Source organism: Mus pahari, chromosome 5 (genome assembly GCF_900095145.1).
Source record: "Mus pahari chromosome 5, PAHARI_EIJ_v1.1, whole genome shotgun sequence".
NCBI lineage: Eukaryota > Metazoa > Chordata > Mammalia > Rodentia > Muridae > Mus > Mus pahari.
Genome location: NC_034594.1, coordinates 144259079 through 144268637, shown reverse-complemented (window position 1 = coordinate 144268637; position 9559 = coordinate 144259079). Strand labels below are relative to the sequence as shown.

General features: G+C 40.0%; 1 protein-coding gene across 1 annotated transcript in view; it reads right to left on the bottom strand.

The window, feature by feature from the left end:
- The window catches only part of Cd48 (CD48 molecule), a 19866-nt gene that overhangs the window by 8728 nt on the left and 1579 nt on the right, over positions 1-9559 (bottom strand). The window lies entirely within an intron of this gene.

The following is a 9559-nucleotide window of genomic DNA, read 5'->3' as shown; positions in this document are numbered from 1 at the left end:
GTCTCTGTCTCTGTCTCTCTCTCTCTCTCTCTCTCTCTCTCTCTCTCTCTCTCTCACACACACACACACACACACACACAGAATTTGAAATAAATCAGTCCTAAGTCTCCCTCTATGGGCCTGTTTCTTATTAGTTCAGTTGTATTCAAAGAGCACATTAGTCACTGACATCATTATTACATAATTATAATCTAACATATTTAATACACAAGTGCGGCCTGAGCATAAAAACATGGACTAGGGTGGCGGTGGTGTGTTGCTTAGTTGGTAGAGCACTTGCCTATAATACTAGCCTACAGGAGATATAGGCACTATCTCAAGTATCACAAGTTCAAGGTCATCTTTGTCAACATAGTAATCTTGAGGCCCTGTCTCAAAAAAAATCATTAATTGTATAATATCTTGTTACTATAGTAACACAAGGACAGGGTAGGGTGGGACTCAGCCACTCTTTGGAGTATAGAATAGAGAATGGAGGAAAGCTGGGGAAATCTCTTTGTATCCATAGCCACTAATGGGAATTAGAAGATGTTTAAGACCTAATACTTGTTGAGAATCATGTGTCAGTCACTATATGAGAAGGTGGGAATATGTCAGTGTGTTACTCATCAGAGGCCCTTGAGCTAATGCACAAGAAGTAAATATTCCTGCCAGGGAAGCAGCTAGGCTGACTGAAGACCTTCACATCTCCTTCTGCTCCTACAGTTCAAATCCCCCAGGTTCATCTCCAGATCTGCAGCAGAACACTTTCCCCCCATCACCCATGGATCATACAGATATTCCCATCTAGACTTCCTTACCATGACCTATTGCTTTGTCCCAATCTCCTACTCCAGCAGGCACTCCCTGAGAACCCAAGGCCACTCTGACCAGGGAAGCAAGTGTACTGTAGATCTTTGCTCTCTCTCCATTCTTCCTCCAAGTCCAACCTCCCAGTCTCATCCCCAGCTCTGTAGCCGACCTTCCACTGTGGCCTTTCCCCAGTCTGTACCCATTTCCAGGGGACTAAGTAAATCCTTGTGGAACACCTTGCTTTCCTCAGTGGCAAGACCCCACTCAGTCTTGCCAACCCATACCCTCTCCAAAGGTATAAGTCTCAGCTCCCAATACCCAAAGAAAAGATTCCATTTTACTTGGAATCTCCAGTGGCCACACCTAACAGGGTACCAGAAGAATTTCCTACCAGGCAACACACAGCTACCACACCCTCCTAAAATACAGAGATGAAAAACCAAGGAACAAGACACCTACCCAACAAAGACAAGACCAGGTATCAGCACTGAGAGCTACAGTCTTCCAAATCTCAGATGCCTAGATGCCACTGTAAAACCACAACCAATAACAGCCAAGACAACATGGCTCCACTAGAGCCCAGAGCCCAGCAACCCTATGACAGCAGATCCTGAATATTGCAACCTATCTGAGGCACAAGAAAAAGATCAAAACAGCATTTATGAATGTAATAGAGCTCCTTAAAGGTGAAATGAATATGTCTCTTGAAGAAGTCTATGTAAACACCAACAAACAGTGGAAGGAAATGAATCAAACCATTCAAGACCTGAAAGTGGAAAAAGAATCAAACCAATCTGTAGGAAATCAAAAATTTAGGTACTCGAACAGGAAGCACAGTGGCAAGCTTCAGCAAACAGAATATAAGAGATAGAAGAGAGGATCTCAATCAAAGACACAATAGATTAAGTGGATACATCATTCAAAGAAAGTGCTGAAACGAAAAAACTCCTGGCACAAAACATTCAAGAAACCTGGAATACTTTGAAAAGAGCATATCTACGAATAATAGAAATAGAGGTAGGAGAAAAAACATAGGTCAAAGGCATAGGATATATTTTCAATGAAATAATAGAGAAAAGTTTCCCTAACCTAAAGAAGGAAATGCCTATCAATGTATAAGAAGCTCATAGAACTCCAAATAGACTGAACCACAAAAAACAAAAACAAACAAACAAAAAAACCTTCCTTGGCACATAATCAAAACACTAAATGTTCAGAACAAAAAAAAATGTTAAATTTGTTAAAATTGTTAAATTTGTTAAAGCAAAGCTTCAAAGGAGCTAAAGAACGAGTAATTTATAAAAGCAGACATATTAGAATTATACGGACTATTCAGTAGAGACTCTAAAAGCCAGAAGTATCTGGACAGATGTGTTGCAAGACTCCAAGAGACCCTGACTAGTATACCCAGAAACACTTTCAATTACAATACATGGAGAAAATAAGCTATTCCATGAGAAAAACCAAAGTTAATCAGTATCTGTCTAAAACTTCAACCTTTCAGAAGATGCTAGAAAGTAAATTCCAACCTAAAGAGGATAACTACATCCAGGAAAATACAGGGAAAAAAAAAATCCCAGACACGCAAAGTCAAAAGACGGAAAAAACACAGCACCACCACCACCACCAACAACAAAATAATAGGCAACAGCAAGTACTATTCATTGATATCTCTCAATATCAGTGGTCTCAATTCCCCTAATAAAAGACACAGAATAACTGAATGGGGGCAAAACAGGGTCCATCCTTCTGCTGCAGCTAAGAAACATGCCTCAACATCAGGGATAGACATCACCTCAGTGTAAAAGGATGGGAAAATATATTCCAAGGAAATAGACCTAAGAAGCAAGCTGGTGTAGCCATTCTGATACCTTGTACAAACGCAAGTATACCCACATTTGTAAAAGCAACAATACTACAGCTTAACCTTCACACACCAATAGTGGGAGGCTTCCATAACAAACTCTCAACATGGACAGGTCACCAGACAAAAACTTAACAACAAAAAAATGCTGGAGTTAAGAGACATTATAAACTAAATGGAGCAAATAGATGTCTACAGGACATCTCAACCGAACACAAAAAGAATGCACCTTCTTCTCTGCACCTCATGGGACTTTCTCCAAATTGACCACATAATCAGACACAAAGCAATAAAAGATACGAAAGATATAAAAAATTGAAATAACTCCCTGCATCCTATCTGACCACCATGGATTAAAGATAGATATCAACAACAAAAGTGTACCAATTCATAGAAACTGAACAACTCTCTATTGGATGGAAAATAGACTAAGACAGAATTAAGAAATAAATTAAAACCTTTCTAGAATTGAGTGAAAATGAGTACACAGCATACCCAAACGTCTGGAACACAGTTAAAGCAGTGCAAAGAGTCAAGTTTATAGCAGTAAATGCCTATAAGAAAAATGGAAAAACGTGGAACAATCTCATTCTAGTAACTTAATGGAACACCTGAAAGCTTTAGAACAAAAAAGAAGTAATCACACCCAAGAGGAGTAGAAGGCAAGAAAGAAACTCAGGGCTAAAATCAATGAAATAGAAACAAAAGGAAAATAAACAAATCAATGAAACATAGAGTTGGTACTTTGAGAAATTTGACATATTTTTTATCCAAATTAACTAAAAAGCAGAGGGTGAATGCCCAAATGAACAAAATCAGAAACAAAAAGGGAGACAAATCACAAGAACATACTTTAAATACCTACACTCCACCAAATTGGAAAATCTAAAAGAAATGGATTTTTTTTTATACATTACCTTTAGCAAAGTTAAATCAAGATAAGCAAATTAAACAAACAGTGAAATAGAAGCAGTCTCAGGGATTAAAAAAATCTTCCAACCGAAAAATGGCCATGGCCATATTTCTGAAGCTCAGAATTTTACCAGATTTTTCAAAGAAGAGTTAATGCCAATACCCCTTAAATTATTCCAAAAAAAAAAAAGAAAGAAACAGAAGGACCATTGTCCAATTCATTTTTGTGAGACCACAAATCCCCTGATACTCAAACCATAGAAAGTCTCAACAAAGAAAGATAATTACAGGTCAGTTTCCCTTATGAATATACATTAAAAAAAACCTTAATAATAAAATACTTACAAACTGAATTCAAGACACATCAAAAGATATCATCCAACACGGTAAAGTAGGCTTCAGCCCAGAGATGCAGGGATGGTTCAACATACATATATCAATATATCATAGAAAGATAGATAGATAGATTTAAGATAGATAGATAGATAGATAGATAGATAGATAGATAGATAGAAACAAAGAAAGATTTTATATATAGATAAATAGATATAGATATATCCCACCATATAAATAAACTGAAAGAAAAAAAACACATGATCATCTCTTTAGATGCAGAAAGCCCTTTGACAAAATCCAAAGTCCTTACTGATAAAAGTCCTGGAGAGATTAGAGCTACAAGAAACGTACCTAAACATAAGTAAAGTGAGTTTATAGCAAGCCCGTAGCCAATGTCAAACTAAAAGTAGATAAATTCAAAGCATTCCCACTAAACTTAGGAACAAAACAAGGTTGTCCACTCTCTCCATACCTATTCAATATAGTACTTGAAGTCTTAGCTAGAGCAATAAGGCAACTGAAGGAGATCAAGGGGATACAAATTAGAACAGAAGTCAAAGTATCTTTATTTGCAGATGATATAACAGTATATATAAGTGATCCTAAAAATTCCACTGGGAACCCCAATATCTGATAAACACTTTCAAGCAAAGTAGCTGGATACAAAATTAAGATGGTAGCCCTCCTATGTACCAATGGCAAACAGACAGAGAAAACGATAAGGGAAACAACACCCTTCACAAAAGCCTCAAATAATAAAGGTATCTTGTGTTAAAGCTAATCAAGCAAGAGAAATACTTGGATGATAAAAACTTCAAGTCACTGAAGAAATTGAAGAAGATATCAGAAGGCAGATCCCAAACATAAAAGAATTTATGACTCCAGAACTTTCAAAATTCATTCAAGCCTCCATTTGAATTCCTTCATCCTTCCAGTCCATCTATGCACTCCACCGTTTGTCGAGAACTTATCTGTTATGTCACAAAGCAGGCCCCCCAAAAGGCAATGCTACTGATGATGTCCGATGATGATGGCCCCGGGCCCAAGCCAGATGAACTCTTATCAGGTAAACTGAAACCTAAACTCAGCCTCAGACACCTTGTGATTTTTGGTCCCTATTTGTCAGGGAAAGCCACTATTTATTGCCCTTCTGTGAGCCTAATGCAAGCAAAGTGTACCTAGTTCCCAATTAGCTCAAACAACCTATGTCCCCTAAAGACTCCTACCCTGTCATATAAAATCTGCTTGCTTTCCTGCCAAGCTATTGCCCTCTACTCTCTGAGACAGTTTTGTTCCACAATAAACTTTTTATTCCCATGCTTTGCTTACACTGGCTGCTTTGTCCTTTGACTGATGCAGACAGACCAGATCCTTGTTTCCAAGTTGCTTCTGATTGGTCCACTCTATATTTGACCATCCTCCACACAGAATCTTTTCAGTCTAAACAACAGATAGTGTACAACCCCAAGCCCTCATATCTATGGATTTTGGAAGCAGCAATGCAAGCAAGTGCCCTGGTCTTTTAAAATACACAGCCCAAGAGAACATCCTCACTGGGACTTTTGTTTTATGTCTTCAGATAAAGTGAAATGTGTCCTAGGATGACTTCAAACTCACTATATAGTCAAAGACGACCTTCAATGACAGATTCTCTTGCCTTAGCTTCCCAAGTGCTGGGATAATAGTCATGTGTCATCATGTCCAGAATTTAAGTCTTTGGATATACGTCCACATTTATTCCCATTCTTATTTCCATGTAAATTTAAAATATGGCCCAAGTCAGTGATTTCTATTGCTACTTTGGTATTTGTTGCCAAAATATTACCTTATTTTGGTAGAAGAGAATCTAAAGTTCTAAATTACACTAGCCTCTGCCCACCAGACTCCAGTAGCATTTCCTCATTGGAGATAACCAAAGGTATCTCAGGAATTGGGACAAAAGCTCCCCACCCAGTCCATGAAGAACTAACTTAGGTTATCCCAAACAGCCTCTCTAACAAGCCTCAGATGTACACTTGAAGATGGAAATGTTCAAGATTTGATGATAGAGGAGAATATGCCTTAGACCCTTCCCACGTGGGAAAGTGCAGAGGAACAGTTGTGAACAGGATGCTGTACCTTCTTCTTCAACCATCTGCAAGTAACAATTCTAATTACTGGATATGTCTGATTATAAAATAAGGAAGTGGTTTGTTGGTGGTTAATGTCTTGACACATCCATTCTTAATGGTTATGGATATTTCTGTTATTTCTGAGACTATAGATGAGGCAGGAATAAAGAGAACGACTGCTGGTTTTAATGTTATATAGCAAAGCAGTGTGTCTAGACCTCAAGACAAAGTAACAGTACTTACCTTGGAATAATAGGAATAGAAATGATCCTGCCTCTGTATATCCATGTTACTTGTGTGTTATAAAAGCATAATTATATTTGTTGTGATAGCATATAATTGTATCCCAGCACTTAAAAGTTTGACTCAATAGAATTATGAGTTCAAGGTCAGACTGTGCTACATAGTGAGTCCCTTAAATCACACACACACACACAGAGACAGAAAGAGAGAGAGAGAGAGAGAGAGAGAGAGAGAGAGAGAGAGAGGTCATAATCTCATATGAAGGAATTACTCAGGAAAGAGAAAAAATGTTCTGAAGAAGAAATTTTGATTACTAAAACCACCGTAAATCTTGTATTTTTAACAAAGCTCTTTAAGAAAAAAGCTGTAGCTGAGCCTTAAAGGCATTGGTATGGTGTCACCTGGAACTCTCTGATGAGATCATGTATTTACCTATATAAATATGTAAGCCTATATAAACCCACTTAGGAACTAATTTGGCAATAGATATTAAGACCTTGGATTTAAGTCTTGGTGACAAGACACAGGATGACCTTTTCTGAGACAGGGAACATAATGAGGTTAGTAGGGCATTTGCCATGGATTCTGAAACATGTAGAGAAGGAGAAAAGGAGAGACAGAAAGATCACAAAGCACGTGAAAGGACAGAGAAGGGGAAGAGAAGGGTTCGTTTTGTTTGCTTGACTTAGGGACTGAAATGGCTTAAATTACTGTATAAGTCAAGATTCTCTAGAAGAACAGAATTGATAGGATGCTTTATTAGAGTGGCTCACAGGCTGGGGTCCAGCTAATCTAACAATAGCTATCTCCTAATAGAGTCCAAGAATCCATTATGAGGGTGAACGTCTCAGCTGGTCTTCAGTAGATATCAAAATCCTGAAAAGGTAAGCTCTAACCCAGGGAAGCAGTGGGCTTGCTAGCAAGCGTGAGAGCTAAACCTTCCTCCTTCCTTGTCCTCCATAGAGGCTGCCACGAGAAGGTGAGGCCAGATTTGGGGTGGTCCTTCTAAACTCTAACGATCTAATTATCTAATACTAGCATCCAGCATTCAAAGACAACAGAGGCAAGATCCATTTAAATGCAATGAGCACAGTCTGGTACAGGCAGGAGGGGACTGCAAGATGATGTGTGACCTTTGTGCTCAAAATTTCAGCCCTCTCATTTGCCATAGCAGCTATTGAGAAGGTTCACATCTAAAAAAGGGTGTGTGTGTGTGTGGGGGGGAATAAAGGTAACTATTTTAGAAAACTTAACCCAATGGCAGTATTCAAAATCTGCTAGGTACAGAGAATGGTCCTAAAAGAGCAGTTAGGACTGGTGAGTGCTACCGTTTTGCCCAGGATAAGAGACAATGGATGTGGATAGACTTGCACATGTCTGGTTGTTCGAGACAAGGAAAAGAAGGGAACTGGGGATAACTACTAGAATTCTGGCTTGATAAACTGAACAAATGGATGTGCTATTAATTGGGGGCAGACAACAATGAAAGAACAGAAAAGCTGGGGAGGAGAGAAACTATGGGACATGGACTTTTGTTTTTGTTTTGTTTTTGTTTGCTTGCTTAAGAAAGAATCTTCCTATTATCTAGCTAGTGTGGAACTTGTCATGTGGACCAACCTGGCCTTGAACTCACAGAGAGCCACCTGAGTGGAGGGATTAATGGTGTGCACCACCATGCTTGACTATCGGAAATTTTACTCCTCCCATCAGTATTATCTACTGGGGTTTCTGCTCCCTTTCCCTTGAGGCCATCTATGGTGGTCCAAGTCAGTGATCCCAGAAGTTGGGAAGCAGAGGCAGTAAGACCGGGAGTTCAAGGTTGTTCTTGGCTATAGAGCAAATGTGAGGTAAGCCTGGGTTACAGAAGACCCTGTCTCAAAAGAACAGTAACAATAACGTCCCCTCCTCTGAAAGAAGGATGAGCCTTCATGGCTGCTTCAGTGAACAGAATGCGGAGATTCCACTTGCAAAGCTGGGTGGGAACTAACAGGTAGTATTGGCTGGTCCATCTTAACTGACTGTCGGAGGCATGACAGTCCAGACACTGGCCATGCGGATCAAAATGCCTGCAGGTGTCTCTGGGCTCCACCACAATCTCTCTGCAAGTAGCAGAGGAACCGTTAATGAATAGTATCTAACGACAACCACCTCTGACTCATGCGTGAGATTAGCTGTAGCTATTATTTTCAGCACTGTCTCTGAGGGCACTCATTAAACAGAAATATAAAGTCAGAACGAAAAAACCCCAATGAGTCAAAGTTTGAATATGTGTGTCTGGAAAGTCTAGAGTACATGCTTGAAAGAAAAAAAAAGAACAGAAATTCAGATCTGGGGTGGAGGCAAGAGGTTGGGGCCTGAGAGTTCATGTATGCGTATCCCCCACTCCTATCTGCCTCATGCTTCATGTGTCCCCAGTGCTACTTGACATTTGAAATTTCATTGAATCTGACTAGAAGTTCCTTGCAGACATGGAAAGTAAGACATCATGCCCATATTTGAGTGGAGGAAACTGAGTCATAAAAAAGCCCTAGAGGCTGAGCATGCTGGCACATCTCTTTAATCCCAGCACTCAGTAAGCAGAGGCAGTTTGATCTCTGAGTTTGAGGCCACTCTGACCTACAAAGAGAATCCAGGACAGCAGCGCTACACAGAGGAGCCCTGTCTCAACCAAAACACCCTACAGCATGGATTCCAGATAAAACACGGTTCTTCTCATACCCAGTCTAATGTCATTTTCAGTGGCCCCTTCTATAAGGACGAAGGAGGAGGAGGGAACAGGAGGTTTCCATGAGATATGATGGACCAGGAGCATGTGCCAGAGCAAAATGGACACTGAGGACAGGCTGGTAAAGAAGAAATAACCTGGGATGACACAACAGCAAGTATGTGGAGAGCATAGCTGGGGAAGTTGACAGTCTAACATACAGATAGTTAGACTAGGAGTAATCCCCCCCAACCCCTGTATTGCACTAGAGCTGATTAATTCCATAGGGCTCTGAAGTATTAGGGGGCTGGCAGGGTTGTATTAGGATTAATAAAGTTTATTAAAAACCATATCTAGGCTGGGCAGTAGTGGTGTTTGCCTTTAATCCCAGCACTTGGGAGGCAGAGGCAGATGGATTTCTGAGTTCAAGGTCAGCCTGGTCTACAGAGTGAGTTCCAGGACAGCCAGGGCTACATAGAGAAACCTTTTCTCGAAAAGAAAGAAAGAAAGATGGGGGGGAGGTGGGAGGGAGGGAGGGAGGGAGGGAGAGAGGGAGAGAGAGAGAGAGAGAGAGAGAGAGAGAGAGAGAGAGAGAGA